Consider the following 19,056-nt stretch of genomic DNA (forward strand, 5'->3'; position numbering starts at 1 on the left):
AGAAAAGAAGCGAACGAGGTGAGCAAGATGGCAAGGAATCAAGATGCCGCGGCCGAGGAGAGGAGGGTGGTGGCCGAGGAGAGGAAGGGGGCATTGGAGGAGAGGAAGGTGTGCATAGAGGAGTGATCTAGGTTGTTGGATTGGGAGAAGTACTTGTTCTTCATGGACACAACTATCCTCAATGAGGCGCAAAATTAAAAGGAGTATGCCAATCTTGCTCGTGAAGAAGTCTTGATCCAAAAAAGAGCCATGATGCATGGCATGGATGGCGGTGGCATTGGCGGCATCGGTGGCGGTGGCATTGGCAGCATGGGAGGCATCGGTGGCATCGAAGCTACCATGGGCGGCATGGGTGCCATGGGTGGCTTTGGAGTTACCATGGAGACCATGGGAGGCATTGGTGGCTTCGGAGCACCTTCGGGCGGCATGGGAGGCATGTGTTTTGCGTCTCTCATGGAAGGCATGGGAGCACCTCCGGACGGCATGAGCGGAATGTCTTCTGGTGTGCCTTACACACCGTCGCATGATGCTGTTGAAGATCTTGCCAACACCGCGCGCGAAAATGAAGAGGAGGAGGAAGAATCGTCTTCTGATGATGAATCGGAGAAAGAGGAAGAGGAAGATGAAGACGAGGACGAGGCTTGGTTGTTGATGGGCCATTCTTTGGTGTGAACTTTTGTGTCATGAACTTGGTTCGGATTTTAAACTTGGTTGGATGATGTTGTGGACATGAATTTGAACTTCTGGGCATGAATTTTTTATGTCATCCTGAATTTGTTTGTATGATTTAAATTATACGATGTTTTTATTTTGATGTTTGAAATTTATGTCGTGTCCAAAATACAATACATGACAAGCATCGGCTGCTCGCGCGCGATGCATTTTAGCGCGTCTGTTGGAGCTACACACGCTAAAGTTTACAGCGGTCGTTGAAGCAAGGGTTCCCCGCCGCGTCAAAAAAGACAATTGACGCGCTGCAAACACATTTTTAACGTGTCACGCGTTGGATGAATGTTGGAGATGCTTAAGGTGCCGACTAGGAGCTTTCAAGAGAAACCCCTTTTTTATTATTATTAAGACGCTGGCTTTAGGAAGGTACATGTGGATTGACATTCTTTCTCAGATTCTGAGTGGCCGGAGGCTGGCAGTAGGCAGCACACATGTCTTGTTGGCGCGACCTGCTTCACACTAGTAGAAAAAGGGGCTTCCGTCCCAGCTCAATTTACACATTAGTCCCGGTTCCATTACGAACCGGGACTAACGTTAGCATTAGTCCCGGTTCGAACGGCAAGGACGCCGGTCGGTCATTAGTCCCGGTTCGTGTCTCGAACCGGGACTAAAGGGTTTGGAGGCTTTAGTCCTGGTTCGTATCTTGAACCGGAACTAAAGGGTAGACCTTTAGTCCCGGTTCGAGACACGAACCGGGACTAAAGGGGTTTTGTATTTTATTTTTTCCTGTTTTTAAATTTTATTTCTCTTTGTAGTTTCTGTTTTAAATTGCTTATATCTTTTAGGATATTTAATTTTTTTTGACTGATTCTTTTTGCATTAGATTCAAAATTTTGTCTAGTTTCTGTTTGTGCAATTAGTTTTAAAATTTGAATGGTTTAAATTTAAATTTGTTTAAATTTGCTTCAAACCCAAATTGTGAATAACTTGAGTTTAGAAATAGTTTTTAATTTAATTCTTTTTTCTCCTAGTCATCTGTTAGATTGTTATCACAGTAAGATTTATTTGGTTATTTTTAGAATAATTTAAATTTGTATTTTAATTAAAACAATATTGTTTTGCTTATATAGTTGTTTTAGTCATTTAATTGTTGTTTTTTATTATTTTTAGTTAGTACTTTCTGTAGATTTTAACATGTTATAGTATGGTGCATATTGAATGCATAAAAAGTCTGAAATTAAAATCATTTTAATAAAATGCCTTTGTAGCAGATGGGTTTTCGTCTGAAACCTTGATACTTCGAAGGATGATCCAGTTTGTACGCGAAGTGCATCCAGTTTTTATCGGAACTCTCTCAACTTTTTAACACATGCCATGTGGGTGAAACTATGATACCATGCCAACTTTCAACCTTTTCAGAGTTCATTTGTAGTGCTTTTCAATTTCAGGGTCAATTAGCTCAAAAAAGTAAGTAAATGCATGAAAAATACCAAATGAAGTCAGAAAATATTGAAAATTTATGATGTGGCTTTAAATGGTGTATTTTAAACACCCAAAAAGTATGGAGTTCAAATAAGTTCAAAAAAATGAAATCCCTTTGCAATAGATGAGTTTTCGTTCGAAACCCTGATACTTCGAAGAGATTGTTCATTTTGTACACGAAGTGCATCCATTTTTGACGTAACCCTTTCAACTTTTTAACACATGCTATATGGAAGAAATGATGATACGATGCCAAGTTTCAACCTTTTCAGAGTTCATTTGTCGGGCTTTTGAATTTCAAGGTCATTTAGGTCAAAAAATCATTAAATGCATGAAAAATAGCAAATGAAGTTATAAAGGGTCGAAATTTAGGATGTGGTTTTGAATGGTTTGTATTGAATGCACAAAATGAATAAAATGTCTGAAGTTGAAATAAATAAAAAAATAAAATATCTTTCTAGCAGATGGGTTTTCGTCCGAAACCGTGATACTTCGAAGGAGATGGTCCAGTTTGTACACGAAGTGCATCCAGTTTTTGTCATAACCCTCTCAACATTTTAGCACAAGCTATGTGGATGAAATGATGATACCATGCCAAGTTTCAACATTTTCAGAGTTCATTATAGTTCTTTTCAATTTCAGGGTCATTTAGCTCAACATAGCAAATAAAGTTAGAAATGGTTAACTTTGACTTGGTTAACCTTAGTTGTGATTCTGGCGGGGACGGTGCTAGCAAATGTAGTCGACGGGTATGATTGGACTCTTGGCTAAAGGGGTATTCTGAAATTTTCAAACTCTACCCTCCGTGGACCGTCTTTTTTAGTTTTGTAGAAAATTAACAAAAATGCTAAAATCTCCAAAAAATAAAATCCTTTGAGATGTAGTTAGGTTTTAGTGCCTAGTTGGTATACAAATTTTGAGATATGAATTTTGACCGTTTTTTCAAAAAAGGGAAAAATGTAAAACTGCCATAACTTTTACATACGACGTCAAAAAAAAGTTTAATATATGAAAGTTAGACGATTTGAAATGAGTAATCTACGCTAGAGCAGTGAGGATGGGTGATTAGAGATTAAATTGTCAAAAAATCAAAGATTTGAAAAATTGAAAAAAAAACATAAAAACAAATCAAAGAATATTCAAAAAATAAATAAAAAAGGTACATTTTTGGGTCAAAATAAACAGACGAATCCTTTAGTTCCGGTCCGTGTTAAGACCCGATACTAAAGGGGCTGCCCCTGAGAACGCTCCGAGGCGTCCACGTGGAGCATCTTTAGTCCCGGCTTGGAACAGGACCGGAACCAAAGGCCTTTAGTTCCACCTCTTTGATCCCGGTTGGTTAACCGGGACTAAAACCCCTTACGGACCGGGACTATAGGTCGTGTCCCACTAGTGTCAAGAATCTCATGGATTAGACGCTCAACTGCGAAACCATCCGACACGACGCCGACGTGGGTCGTGCTGGCCATTCTGATAGACTCGTAGCATCCCCGCTGCCCCGGATCTTCGCCCATAATGTTGTCAAGCGCAAGCATACTCGCCAGATTCACCACTCCGTCGCCGTCCCCGTGCGCCACCTCGGGCTCCTTGTCGAGGTCGCCGTCCCAGTACACCACACCAGCCTCTCCACGGTCGGCACGCCGACGCCGTTGACGCACGTCATGGGCACTAGCGGCGCCCTCAGGTTGAGCGCCACCGGCAGCGCCCGCGACAGGTACAGGCCCACGGCGACCGCCGGGAGCCCGGCCGCCGCCAGGAACGGCGGCATGTCGCGCGCGGTGTAGTTCCTCGCTCGCGTCACGACCAGGGGCGTCTCGTGGCCGAAGGCCGCGGGCGACGGCAGCCCCGCGAAGGCGGACTCGAAGCTCCTCTTGACGCGCCGCATCGATAGGACGTCGCCGCCGTCCCTGGCGGCGAGGCCCTTCATGGCGACCACTATCCCGCCGGCGCCCGTGGAGGCCATGAAGAAGTGCTTGACGAGCCTCCGGCGCCACGCCAGGGGGCTCCGGTTCAGGAACTCGAGCGCGAGCAGGCCGCCATGGCTGTGCGACGCGAGGATGACCGGCCTGCCGCCGTTCCTCGTGCTCGCGTGCTCCACCAGCGCCATGAGACTCCGGCAGAACATGGAGAACTCCCTGTTGGGCAGCCCAGGCGCGGCCGGCGCGTGCCGGAGGTCGTACGGAGCGCCGAAGAGGTCCTCGCCGTCCCTGTATCCGATGCGCTCCAGCGCCGCCACGAATGTTCCCATGCATATCTCCCTGCTCCACCACAGCTTCAGCTTCAGCATGCGTCGTGCGCTAGCTAGCGCTACAGAAGATCAAAGTAAGCTTACTTACTTACTTGTCGGCAGGGTCGTCGGAGAGGAAGCCGCGGGTGGAGCCGAAAGAGACGACGCGGGTCTGGACGCCGGGCACATTGCGGTAGTTGCCGGCCGTGGGGTCGTAAACCAGGCGGAGCTGGTCGGCGAAGCAGGAGACGTTGGGGAGGTCTTGCAGGGCCGTGCTGTTCTTCCATAGCCGGAACCAGCGGCCGCCCCCCTTGCGTAGGGCGCAGAGCGGCGACGGCGAGTCGTAGGCCTCGGTGAGGCGGGCCTCGATCTGGCCGCAGGAGAAGCCTGGCACCAGCACCACCGGGTGGAGGGCTTCTCGCTGGTGGGATGCCGAGGTGCTCCGAACAAGGAAGAAGGGGGCTAAGACCAGGAGGCGTGACAAGCACAGCCATTGGGGTTTGTCCATGTCCAAGGACCAACAAGGATGTGATTGAACCGTCAAAGGCTGGTTAAATTTGTCTCATGCTTCCTCCGTTCCTACAAACTATGTCCTCCGCTTCACAATATAAAAACGTTTTTGACACTACAGTAATGTAAAAACGTTTTTATATTAAGTTTTATTAGAGGTTTACTATGAACTACATACAGAACTATATATGAAATTTCTTCGCAAAAAAAAGAACTACATATAAAACTACGTACAAATGTACATATACATCAACAACAACAATAACAACCAAGCCTTTCAGTCCCAAATAAGTTGGGGTAGGCTAGAGTTGAAACCCATAAAATCTCGAAACCAAGTCATGGCTCTAGAACGTGGATAATTAACTTCCACGCACCTCTGTCCATGGCTAAGTCTTTGTCGATATTTCAAACCTTCAGGTCTCTCTTAACGGACTTCTCCCATGTCAAGTTTGGTCTATCACGACCCCTCTTAACATTCTCAGCACGCTTTATCCGTCCGCTATGCACCGGCGCTTTCGTTGGCATCCGTTGAATATTTCCAAACAAATGTATATATACATATTTAAAAAAAATCCTCAATTTATTAATAAATTTTTGAAAAAATATTATATTTAGCAACGGAAAGAGTATATCCAATTGATCCTTGCATCTCACAGTTTAATAAAACACAATGTCGTACCAACTTACGGAACCCTGTTACACGCCCTCACAGTGCTGTCCTTTCTCTAGCAATGGCACATCAGTCCACGTGAGTGAGAGAAAGGTAGCCTGGACTGAGTACCTCGTGTGCTTCCAGAAAATAACACTCCTTTATGAGACACGAAGAGAGTTTAATCTAACTGACACTAGTGTATGATCTGTTCCACACAAACAGTGTTTGATCTAACTGAACATAAGTGACTAGTGTTACTCCCTCTGTTCATTAATTTTTTTTTTTAAAGTTAGCAGGAGAGCTGCTAAAATTCTATTGCAGTAGGGATGCCATAGGCAACAATGAGAGTACATGGATAGGTGAAGATGGAAAATGGGTTAGAAAAGAGGCAAAGATCACGGCGAAAACCCCGCCCTCAGAGCACAAAACGGTTGGCGTGATCAAGCAACTACTCCGATGGAGCTTTGCTCCACCAGTGAAACCAGTACAACCAAGACTCAGCCCGGATCAAAGGTGATCGGGCACCCTGCCAACTTCCAAATGGACGCGTCATCTGTGAGCATCACCATGACGGCCACCACGGACCTATCCGTCTTCTCGAAAATCCTCCTGTTTCGTTCTCTCCATATAGTCCAGCAAGTTAGCATTGTCGCCGACTTCATGAGTTTCCTTTTTCGCTTCATCGTTGTACCGGACAGTTCCTCAAACCAGCCCAACAGCGGTGCATTTTCATTCCAGACCTGTGGCCGAAAAGGGAGAAAGGTCGTCCAGGATGACACTTGCTCCCAGAGGTTTCTAGACCACGGATATTCCTTGAACAAATGACTGATGGTCTCCAAGTTTCTTCTGCACAGGGGGCAAAAATAGTCGTTCTCCCATCCTCTGAGCATCAACACATCCGCAGTAAGCACTCTCTTGAGCATTGCCGTCCAGACGAAAAATTTACACTTCAGTGGTGCGCGTACTCACCAGATGGGATCAACATATTGCGTGTCCACCTGCGCCGAGAAAAACAAATTGTATGCTGATCTGGCCGAGTATTTCCCGTCCGTTGATAGCTTCCATGTGATCTCATCCCTGACGCCTTCCCTAAGAAGTACATTCCGCATTCGCCCGGACAGCTCGATCAACTCGTCTAGCATCTCTTCCCTAAAATTGGCTGTGAGGTCCGAAAGCCATGCCGAGCTCGCGAAAGCTCCCTGGACTGTCCTCCTCTTTCTGACCGAAGCAACAAACAGACTTGGGGCCAGATCTCTCGGTGCCAAGCCATCCAACCAGGCATCGTACCAGAAGAGCGCTGTTCTGTCATCACCTACTGTAACCTGCGTTGCCGAGGCGAAAATTGAGATCTCCTTGTCCGAGCAAGGCACAAGCATGCCGGACCACGGTTTAGCAGGGCTGTCCCAACGAGACCAAAGCCAGCGTAGACGTAGTGCATGCCCGAACAGCTGCATGTTTGGAATGCCCAGGCCTCCCAGACGCAGCGGCTTGCAGACTTGTGTCCAATTGACCCTGCAGTGGCCACCGTTGCACGATTCCGCTCCCCGCCAGACCCAAGCCCTTATGCGCTTGTCAATCCATTGTAACATCCATTTTGGGAAGGGGTGAATTGAGATCATGTACACCGGGAGGGCAGCCAGGACGCAGCGGGCCAACGCAAGCCGACCATCTTTAGACAGAAGACTGTTGGAATTATGCCCTAGAGGCAATAATAAATATAGTTATTATTATAATTCCTGTATCAAGATAATCGTTTATTATCCATGCTATAATTGTATTGAATGAAGACTCATTTACATGTGTGGATACATAGACAAAACACCGTCCCTAGCAAGCCTCTAGTTGGCTGGCCAGTTGATCAAAGATAGTCAGTGTCTTCTGATTATGAACAAGGTGTTGTTGCTTGATAACTGGATCACGTCATTAGGAGAATCACGTGATGGACTAGACCCAAACCAATAGACGTAGCATGTTGATCGTGTCATTTTGTTGCTACTGTTTTCTGCGTGTCAAGTATTTATTCCTATGACCATGAGATCATATAACTCACTGACACCGGAGGAATGCTTTGTGTGTATCAAACGTCGCAACGTAACTGGGTGACTATAAAGATGCTCTACAGGTATCTCCGAAGGTGTTAGTTGAGTTAGTATGGATCAAGACTGGGATTTGTCACTCCGTGTGACGGAGAGGTATCTCGGGGCCCACTCGGTAATACAACATCACACACAAGCCTTGCAAGCAATGTAGCTTAGTGTAAGTTACGGGATCTTGTATTACGGAACGAGTAAAGAGACTTGCCGGTAAACGAGATTAAAATAGGTATGCGGATACTAACGATCGAATCTCGGGCAAGTAACATACCGAAGGACAAAGGGAATGACATACGGGATTATATGAATCCTTGGCACTGAGGTTCAAACGATAAGATCTTCGTAGAATATGTAGGATCCAATATGGGCATCCAGGTCCCGCTGTTGGATATTGACCGAGGAGTCTCTCGGGTCATGTCTACATAGTTCTCGAACCCGCAGGGTCTGCACACTTAAGGTTCGACGTTGTTTTATGCGTATTTGAGTTATATAGTTGGTTACCGAATGTTGTTCGGAGTCCCGGATGAGATCACGGACGTCACGAGGGTTTTCGGAATGGTCCGGAAACGAAGATTGATATATAGGATGACCTCATTTGATTACCGGAAGGTTTTCGGAGTTACCGGGAATGTACCGGGAATGACGAATGGGTTCCGGGAGTTCACCGGGGGGGCAACCCACCCCGGGGAAGCCCATAGGCCTTGAGGGTGGCGCACCAGCCCTTAGTGGGCTGGTGGGACATCCCAAAAGGGCCCTATGCGCCTAGGAAAGAAAATCAAAGAGAAAAAAAAGAGGAGGTGGGAAGGGAAGGAAGGACTCCCACCCACCAAACCAAGTCCAACTCGGTTTGGGGGGGGGGGAGCCTTCCCCCCTTGGCTCGGCCGACCCCCTTGGGGCTCCTTGAGCCCCAAGGCAAGGTCCCCTCCCTCCCACCTATATATACGGAGGTTTTAGGGCTGATTTGAGACGACTTTTCCACGGCAGCCCGACCACATACCTCCACGGTTTTTCCTCTAGATCGCGTTTCTGCGTAGCTCGGGCGGAGCCCTGCTGAGACAAGGTCATCACCAACCTCCGAAGTGCCGTCATGCTGCCGGAGAACTCTTCTACCTCTCCGTCTCTCTTGCTGGATCAAGAAGGCCGAGATCATCGTCGAGCTGTACGTGTGCTGAACGCGGAGGTGCCGTCCGTTCGGTACTAGATCGTGGGACTGATCGCGGGATTGTTCGCGGGGCGGATCGAGGGACGTGAGGACGTTCCACTACATCAACCGCGTTCACTAACGCTTCTGCTGTACGATCTACAAGGGTACGTAGATCACTCATCCCGTCTCGTAGATGGACATCACCATGATAGGTGTTCGTGCGCGTAGGAAATTTTTTGTTTCCCTTGCGACGTTCCCCAACAGTGGCATCATGAGCTAGGTTCATGCGTAGATGTCTTCTCGAGTAGAACACAAAAGTTTTTGTGGGCGGTGATGTGCGTTTTGCTGCCCTCCTTAGTCTTTTCTTGATTCCGCGGTATTGTTGGATTGAAGCGGCTTGGACCGACATTACTCGTACGCTTACGAGAGACTGGTTTCATCGCTACGAGTAACCCCGTTGCTCAAAGATGACTGGCAAGTGTCAGTTTCTCCAACTTTAGTTGAATCGGATTTGACCGAGGAGGTCCTTGGATGAGGTTAAATAGCAACTCATATATCTCCGTTGTGGTGTTTGCGTAAGTAAGATGCGATCCTACTAGATACCCATGGTCACCACGTAAAACATGCAAACAACAAAATTAGAGAATGTCTAACTTGTTTTTGCAGGGTATGCTTGTGATGTGATATGGCCAACGATGTGATGTGATATATTGGATGTATGAGATGATCATGTTGTAATAGATAATATCGACTTGCACGTCGATGGTACGGCAACCGGCAGGAGCCATAGGGTTGTCTTTATACTAATGTTTGTGCTTGCAGATGCGTTTACTATTTTGCTAGGATGTAGCTTTAGTAGTAATAGCATGAGTAGGACGACAACCTCGATGGCAACACGTTGATGGAGATCATGGCGTGGCGCCGGTGACAAGAAGATCGTGCCGGTGCTTTGGTGATGGAGATCAAGAAGCATGTGATGATGGCCATATCATGTCACTTATGAATTGCATGTGATGTTAATCCTTTTATGCACTTATTTTGCTTAGAACGACGGTAGCATTATGAGGTGATCTCTCACTAAAATTTCAAGACGAAATTGTGTTCTCCCCGACTGTGCACCGTTGCTACAGTTCGTCGTTTCGAGACACCACGTGATGATCGGGTGTGATAGACTCAACGTTCACATACAACGGGTGCAAAACAGTTGCGCACGCGGAACACTCGGGTTAAGCTTGACGAGCCTAGCATGTGCAGACATGGCCTAGGAACACATGAGACCGAAAGGTCGATCATGAATCATATAGATGATATGATTAGCATAGGGATGCTTACCACAGAAACTATACTCAACTCACGTGATGATCGGACTTGAGCTAGTGTAAATGGATCATGAACCACTCAAATGACTAAGAGAGATGTACTTTTTGAGTGGGAGTTTAGCGTATAATTTTGATTAAAGTTAAACTCTAATTATCTTGAACATAGTCTAAGTCCACTTTGAATATATTTGTGTTGTAGATCATGGCTCACGCGACAGTCACCCTGAATTTTAATACGTTCCTAGAGAAAGCTAAGTTGAAAGATGATGGAAGCAACTTTGTAGACTGGGCTCGTAATCTTAAGCTAATCTTACAAGCTGGGAAGAAGGATTATGTCCTTAATGCTGTGCTAGGAGATGAACCACCCGCTACGGCTGATCAGGATGTTAAGAACGCTTGGTTAGCACGTAAGGAGGACTACTCAGTAGTCCAATGTGCAGTCTTGTATGGCTTAGAACCGAGACTTCAACGTCTCTTTGAGCGTCATGGAGCATTTGAGATGTTCCAGGAGTTGAAGTTTATCTTTCAGAAGAACACCCGGATCGAGAGGTATGAGACCTCCGATAAATTCTATGCTTGCAAGATGGAGGAAAACTCGTCTGTCAGTGAACATGTGCTCAAAATGTCTGGGTACTCAAACCGTCTAGCTGAGCTGGGGATTGAACTCCCGCAAGAGTCTATCACTGACAGAATCCTTCAATCACTGCCGCCAAGCTATAAAGGCTTTGTGTTGAACTACAACATGCAAGGGATGAACAAGTCTCCCGGCGAGTTGTTTGCGATGCTGAAAGTCGCAGAGTCTGAACTCTGTAAAGAGCATCAAGTGTTGATGGTGAATAAGACCACTAGTTTCAAGAGAAATGGCAAAGGCAAGAAGGGTAATTCAAAGAAGAGCGGCAAGCCTGTTGCCAATCCGACGAAGAAAGCCAAAGCTGGACCTAAGCCTGAAACGGAGTGTTACTATTGCAAGGGTATGGGTCACTGGAAGCGCAATTGCCCCAAGTATCTGGCAGATAAGAAGGCGGCCAAAGAAAAATCAGGTATATTTGATATACAAGTCATTGATGTGTACTTAACCGGCTCTCGTAGTAGTGCCTGGGTATTCGATACCGGTTCTGTTGCTCATATTTGCAACTCGAAACAGGAACTGTGGAATAGACAAAGGCTGGCGAAAGATGAAGTGACGATGCGCGTAGGAAATGGTTCCAAGGTTGATGCAATCACCGTCGGCACAGTTTCACTTCAGTTACCATCAGGATTAGTGATGAACTTAAAACATTGTTATTTAGTGCCTACGTTGAGCATGAACATTATATCTGGATCTTGTTTATTGCGAGACGGTTACTCTTTTAAGTCAGAGAATAATGGTTGTTCTATTTCTATGAGTAACATCTTTTATGGTCATGCACCCAATGTGAGAGGATTGTTCATATTGAATCTTGATAGCGGTACACACATACATAACATTGAGACCAAAAGAGTTAGAGTTAACAATGATAGCGCCATATTTTTGTGGCACTGCCGCTTAGGTCATATTGGTGTAAAGCGCATAAAGAAACTCCATGCTGATGGACTTTTGGAGTCACTTGACTTTGATTCACTTGACACGTGCGAACCATGCCTCATGGGCAAGATGACTAAGACTCCGTTCTCCGAACAATGGAGCGTGCAAGTGACTTGTTGGAAATCATACATACCGATGTGTGTGGTCCGATGAGCGTGGAGGCACGCGGCGGATATCGTTATTTTCTCACCTTCACTGACGATTTGAGTAGATATGGTTATGTCTACTTGATGAAGCATAAGTCTGAAACATTTGAAAAGTTCAAGCAATTTCAGAGTGAAGTTGAAAATCATCGTAACAAGAAGATCAAATTCCTACGGTCTGATCGTGGGGGTGAATATCTGAGTTTCGAGTTTGGTGCTCACTTAAGACAATGTGGAATTGTTTCACAGTTAACACCGCGTGGAACACCACAGCGTAATGGTGTGTCCGAACGTCGTAATCGTACTTTGTTAGAGATGGTGCGATCTATGATGTCTCTTACCGATTTGCCGTTATCGTTTTGGGGTTATGCATTAGAAACAGCTGCATTCACTTTAAATAGGGCACCATCAAAATCCGTTGAGACGACACCATACGAACTGTGGTATGGCAAAAGGCCAAAGTTGTCGTTTCTTAAAGTTTGGGGATGTGATGCTTATGTCAAAAAGCTTCAGCCTGAAAAGCTGGAACCCAAAGCGGAAAAGTGCGTCTTCATAGGTTACCCAAAAGAGACAGTTGGGTACACCTTCTATCTCAAATCTGAGGGCAAAGTGTTTGTTGCTAAAAACGGAGCTTTTCTCGAGGAGTTTCTCTCGAGAGAATTGAGTGGGAGGAAGATAGAACTTGACGAGGTTGTCGAACCTCTCATCCCTCTGGATGGTGGCGCAGGACAAGGGGAAACCTCTGTCGTTGCAACACCGGTTGAGGAGGAAGTTAATGATGATGATCATGAAACTCCGGTTCAAGTTTCTGTCGAACCACGCAGGTCGACGAGACCACGTGCTACTCCAGAGTGGTACGGTAATCCCGTTTTGTCAATCATGTTGTTGGACAACAATGAACCTGCAAATTATGAAGAAGCAATGGTGGGCCCGGATTCCAACAAATGGCTAGAAGCCATGAAGTCCGAGATAGGATCCATGTATGAGAACAAAGTGTGGACTTTGGAGGTACTGCCTGAGGGCCACAAGGCTATTCAGAACAAATGGATCTTTAAGAGGAAGACGGACGCTGACGGCAATGTGACCGTTTATAAAGCTCGACTTGTGGCAAAGGGTTTTTCGCAAGTTCAAGGAGTTGACTACGATGAGACATTCTCACCCGTAGCGATGCTTAAGTCCGTCGGAATCATGTTAGCAATAGCTGCATTTTTCGATTATGAAATCTGGCAGATGGATGTCAAAACGGCATTCCTTAACGGTTTCCTTAAGGAAGAATTGTATATGATGCAACCCGAAGGTTTTGTCGATCCTAAGAATGCTAACAAGGTGTGCAAGCTCCAGCGATCCATTTATGGACTGGTGCAAGCATCTCAGAGTTGGAACAAGCGCTTTGATGAGGTGATCAAAGCATTTGGGTTTATACAAGTGGTTGGAGAATCTTGTATTTACAAGAAAGTGAGTGGGAGATCTGTGGCGTTTCTAATATTATATGTGGATGACATATTGCTGATTGGAAACAACGTAGAGTTTTTGGAGAGCATAAAGGATTACTTGAATAAAAGTTTCTCTATGAAGGACCTAGGAGAAGCTGCTTACATTCTAGGCATTAAGATCTATAGGGATAGATCAAAACGCCTGATAGGACTTTCACAAAGCACATACCTTGATAAAGTTTTGAAGAGGTTCAAAATGGAACAGTCCAAGAAAGGGTTCTTGCCAGTTTTACAAGGTACGAGATTGAGTAAGACTCAGTGCCCAGCAACTGATGAAGATCGAGAGCATATGCGCTCCGTCCCCTATGCTTCAGCCATAGGTTCTATCATGTATGCAATGCTGTGCACTAGACCGGATGTTAGCCTGGCCATAAGTATGGCAGGTAGGTTCCAGAGTAATCCAGGAGTGGATCACTGGACAGCGGTCAAGAATATCCTGAAGTACCTGAAAAGGACTAAGGAGATGTTTCTCGTGTATGGAGGTGATGAAGAGCTCCCCGTAAAAGGTTACGTCGATGCAAGCTTTGACACAGATCCGGACGACTCTAAGTCGCAAACCGGATACGTATTTATTCTTAATGGGGGTGCGGTAAGCTGGTGCAGTTCCAAGCAAAGCGTCGTAGCAGATTCTACATGTGAAGCGGAGTACATGGCTGCCTCGGAGGCGGCTAAGGAGGGTGTCTGGATGAAGCAGTTCATGACGGATCTTGGAGTGGTGCCAAGCACCTTGAATCCAATAACCTTGTTCTGTGACAACACGGGTGCCATTGCCTTAGCAAAGGAACCACGGTTTCACAAGAAGACCAGACACATCAAACGATGCTTCAACCTCATCCGCGACTACGTCGAGGGAGAGGACGTAAATATATGCAAAGTGCACACGGATCTGAATGTAGCAAACCCGCTGACTAAGCCTCTTCCACGGCCAAAGCATGATCAACACCAGAACTTTATGGGTGTTAGATTTATTACAATGTAATTCGCATGATGATGTGAGGGCTAGATTATTGACTCTAGTGCAAGTGGGAGACTGTTGGAATTATGCCCTAGAGGCAATAATAAATATAGTTATTATTATAATTCCTGTATCAAGATAATCGTTTATTATCCATGCTATAATTGTATTGAATGAAGACTCATTTACATGTGTGGATACATAGACAAAACACCGTCCCTAGCAAGCCTCTAGTTGGCTGGCCAGTTGATCAAAGATAGTCAGTGTCTTCTGATTATGAACAAGGTGTTGTTGCTTGATAACTGGATCACGTCATTAGGAGAATCACGTGATGGACTAGACCCAAACCAATAGACGTAGCATGTTGATCGTGTCATTTTGTTGCTACTGTTTTCTGCGTGTCAAGTATTTATTCCTATGACCATGAGATCATATAACTCACTGACACCGGAGGAATGCTTTGTGTGTATCAAACGTCGCAACGTAACTGGGTGACTATAAAGATGCTCTACAGGTATCTCCGAAGGTGTTAGTTGAGTTAGTATGGATCAAGACTGGGATTTGTCACTCCGTGTGACGGAGAGGTATCTCGGGGCCCACTCGGTAATACAACATCACACACAAGCCTTTCAAGCAATGTAGCTTAGTGTAAGTTACGGGATCTTGTATTACGGAACGAGTAAAGAGACTTGCCGGTAAACGAGATTAAAATAGGTATGCGGATACTAACGATCGAATCTCGGGCAAGTAACATACCGAAGGACAAAGGGAATGACATACGGGATTATATGAATCCTTGGCACTGAGGTTCAAACGATAAGATCTTCGTAGAATATGTAGGATCCAATATGGGCATCCAGGTCCCGTTGTTGGATATTGACCGAGGAGTCTCTCGGGTCATGTCTACATAGTTCTCGAACCCGCAGGGTCTGCACACTTAAGGTTCGACGTTGTTTTATGCGTATTTGAGTTATATGGTTGGTTACCGAATGTTGTTCGGAGTCCCGGATGAGATCACGGATGTCACGAGGGTTTCCGGAATGGTTCGGAAATGAAGATTGATATATAGGATGACCTCATTTGATTACAGGAAGGTTTTCGGAGTTACCGGGAATGTACCGGGAATGACGAATGGGTTCCGGGAGTCCACCGGGGGGGGGGGCAACCCACCCCGAGGAAGCCCATAGGCCTTGAGGGTGGCGCACCAGCCCTTAGTGGGCTGGTGGGACAGCCCAAAAGGGCCCTATGCGCCTAGGAAAGAAAATCAAAGAGAAAAGAAAAAAAAGAGGAGGTGGGAAGGGAAGGAAAGACTCCCACCCACCAAACCAAGTCCAACTCTGTTTGGGGGGGGGGAGCCTTCCCCCCTTGGCTCGGCCGACCCCCTTGGGGCTCCTTGAGCCCCAAGGCAAGGTCCCCTCCCTCCCACCTATATATACGGAGGTTTTAGGGCTGATTTGAGACGACTTTTCCACGGCAGCCCGACCACATACCTCCACGGTTTTTCCTCTAGATCGCATTTCTGCGGAGCTCGGGCGGAGCCCTGCTGAGACAAGGTCATCACCAACCTACGGAGCACCGTCACGCTGCCGGAGAACTCTTCTACCTCTCCGTCTCTCTTGCTGGATCAAGAAGGCCGAGATCATCGTCGAGCTGTACGTGTGCTGAACGCGGAGGTGCCGTCCGTTCGGTACTAGATCGTGGGACTGATCGCGGGATTGTTCGCGGGGCGGATCGAGGGATGTGAGGACGTTCCACTACATCAACCGCGTTCACTAACGCTTCTGCTGTACGATCTACAAGGGTACGTAGATCACTCATCCCCTCTCGTAGATGGACATCACCATGATAGGTCTTCGTGCGCGTAGGAAAGTTTTTGTTTCCCTTGCGACGTTCCCCAACAAAGACTTCCCATCCAACCTGCCAACTTCCCATCGAATGACGTAGTGAATTTGTCGAAGTCTGACCTTTTAAGGGACCGAAGGGAAGGTGGCATCCCCAGGTAGGTTGCTGTGAACTGCACCACTGGAATAGATACTGACCGCAACACGTCGCTGAGCTCCAAACCCGTGCATCTAATCGGCATTGCCGCACTCTTGGAAAAGTTTGTTCGCAGTCCTATGGCCGCACCGGATGATTCAAGAATATGACCAATCATCCTCATATCCTCCTTGCGAGGATTAACAAAGGGAGCCACGTCATCCGCATAGAGAGATGAACGAAGAGTTGCCTTCCTTCCACGTAACTTGGACAGGTGACCACTGTCCGTGGCCAAATCTAGTAATCTGGTGAGCGGCTCCATCGCTAGAATGAACAAATACGGTGATAGTGATTCGCCCTGCCGGAGTCCTTGTTTGTGCTAGATTCTGTTAGATGGTACGCCATTGACCAGAATTCTCGATGAGGAGGAAGCCCACACCATTGCCATCCAATCCCGCCAACGTGTACCGAAACCTCGTGCTTCCAACATGTCCAGTAGGTAGGACCATGAAACAGAGTCAAAAGCCTTAGCAATGTCAAGCTTGAGGAGAATAGCCGGTGTACGGGTCTTGTGGAAGTGACGTGCTAAGCCTTGTACGAATACAAAATTATCCTGGATGCACCTGCCCTTGATGAAAGCGCTCTGACACATGCCGACTAGAGTCCCAAGCTGCGGTGCGAGACGACGCGCGAGAAACTTCATGAAGATTTTGATGAGGCTGTGTGTTAGGCTGATAGGTCTGAAATCCCCGACGCTCAGCGGGTTCGATTTCTTTGGGATCAGAACCACCAGAGAGTCATTGCAGCGATGCAAAGTACTAGCATTCAAATCAAAGAGCCGCTGAAAAGCCAACATAATATCATCTCTAATGATCTCCCAACAGGAGCGGTAGAAGCAGCATGAAAAACCATCCGGTCCCGGCGCCTTGTCCATGGGCAGATCCCAGATGGCCTCCTTGATCTCAGCAATCGAGAAGGGGGTCTCGAGATCCTGAAGATTGTGACGTGTCAGGCCCAGTCTCTCCCAGTTGATCTTAGCAAAAGTTTTGGCCGCGCAACCCATGATGCCCTCAAAGTGCTCCTGCACCACGTCAACAATCTGGCTCTGTTGCGCCACCAGCGACCCATCTGCAGCCCTAAGCGAATGAATGTGATTCTTCTTTGATCTGCTGTTTGCCTTGATGTTGAAGAACTTTGAACTGGCGTCCGTGGCGCGCAGCCAGCGAACGCGCGCCCTCTATTTTTGCTTGATATGAACAAGAACTGCCAGCCCAAGATGCCTAGATTTGAGCGCTGAGCGTAGCGCAGTCTCCTCGGCAGTCAAGAAGCGTTCCTCTTTCACAGCGTCCAGTCGAATAGTTAGCTCGTGGACGAGGTCAAACTGTGAGCGAATACATCCCACTGTACACTTGCTCCAGGTGGTCAAAGCCCTGCCCGCTCGGCGCAATTTGATATTGAAGGCACTGATAGAATCTGCGCTGTCCACCGGCAAGTTCCAAGCCGACATCACTACTTCCTTAAAACCAGTGAGAAAGCGCCAGTACTCCTCAAACCGAAACCGCCTTGGTTTAATTGGAATGGAATCAATGATAAGGAGCAACGGGCAATGGTCAGACATGGCAGAGGCTTGCGGGAGCAGTTTGCCGGCCTGGAAGCGGAGCTCCCAGTCAACATTGCAGAAAGCCCTGTCCAGTCGAACCAACGTTGGCGGCGACTGCTCGTTTGACCAAGTAAAACTGCGTCCAACAAGCGGAATTTCACGCAGGCCGGAGGAGTTCAAGGCTGTTCTGAATTTTGACATCAAACTCCTATTGACACGGCTGTTGTTTTTGTCTTCTGGATCTCTGATCAGGTTGAAGTCTCCCAGGATGAGCCACGCACCGTTAATATTAGCCTGAATGCCGGCGATCTCATCAAGGAATCCCTGTTTGCGCTCATCGTCGGTCGGGCCGTACACGGTTGTGAGGAACAAGGGCTGCACCTGCGCTTGTGTAGGCGTCATCCTGACCGTGATGGAGAAACCTCCCGAGCTAACCTGGGCAGCAGCGAACTTGTTCTCATCCCAGAGGATCACAATTCCTCCTCTAGTGCCATTGGCAGGCAGCACTGCTGACCCTCGAAGTGTGTGGCCGCCTAACTCCTCCCTGTGGGTATTAGTTAAGGAGCTCAACTTCGTTTCCTGCAAGCACATAACACAGCAGCGGCATCTACCGACTAGCTCCGTCACTACCAGTCTTCTTGCGGGGTCATTTAGACCGCGCACGTTCCAGTTAAGCAACAAAAGGTTCTCACTCATAATAAGACAGGTAAGCAACACCCAGAGGGTAGCAGTCTAATACATTGTAGGCGCCCCCGGTGCGTACGTGACTCCATAAGAACTCAGCATTAAGATAAAGTACGGTTACAAGGCAGGCGCAACCGGCGCGTGCCAGCTCTGAAGCCGCTGAGGCAGCATCCATGACGCTGAGCGTGGCGGCGCAACCTGCGCAAGCCAGCTCACCACAAATAAGAGCCCACCGACAGGCGCAACCGGCGCGTGTCAGAGACACCCTAGACGGAAAGACGGATACAACTAGGAATGGTAGACTACCCTGTAGTCTACAAAGCGACTAAAGCATGTAGGTTTTAATCATTGGGGAAACCTAGTGCAGCAACCCGGAACGAGACGCTCTGAACTAACTAGGCCGCCCTGGCCATTTCATCCTCCAGGATCGCGTGCAAATCCTGTTGGGGAACGTCGCATGGGAAACAAAAAATTTCCTACGCGCACGAAGACCTATCATGGTGATGTCCATCTATGAGAGGGGATGAGTGATCTACGTACCCTT

General features: G+C 47.2%; 1 pseudogene; it reads right to left on the reverse strand.

Moving 5' to 3' along the window:
• Positions 1-3,298: 3,298 nt before the first annotated feature.
• LOC123410065 lies at positions 3,299-5,070 on the reverse strand (annotated as a pseudogene).
• Between the last annotated feature and the right edge of the window lie 13,986 nt (positions 5,071-19,056).

This window comes from Hordeum vulgare, chromosome 7H (assembly GCF_904849725.1).
Source record: "Hordeum vulgare subsp. vulgare chromosome 7H, MorexV3_pseudomolecules_assembly, whole genome shotgun sequence".
Taxonomy (NCBI): Eukaryota; Viridiplantae; Streptophyta; class Magnoliopsida; order Poales; family Poaceae; genus Hordeum; species Hordeum vulgare.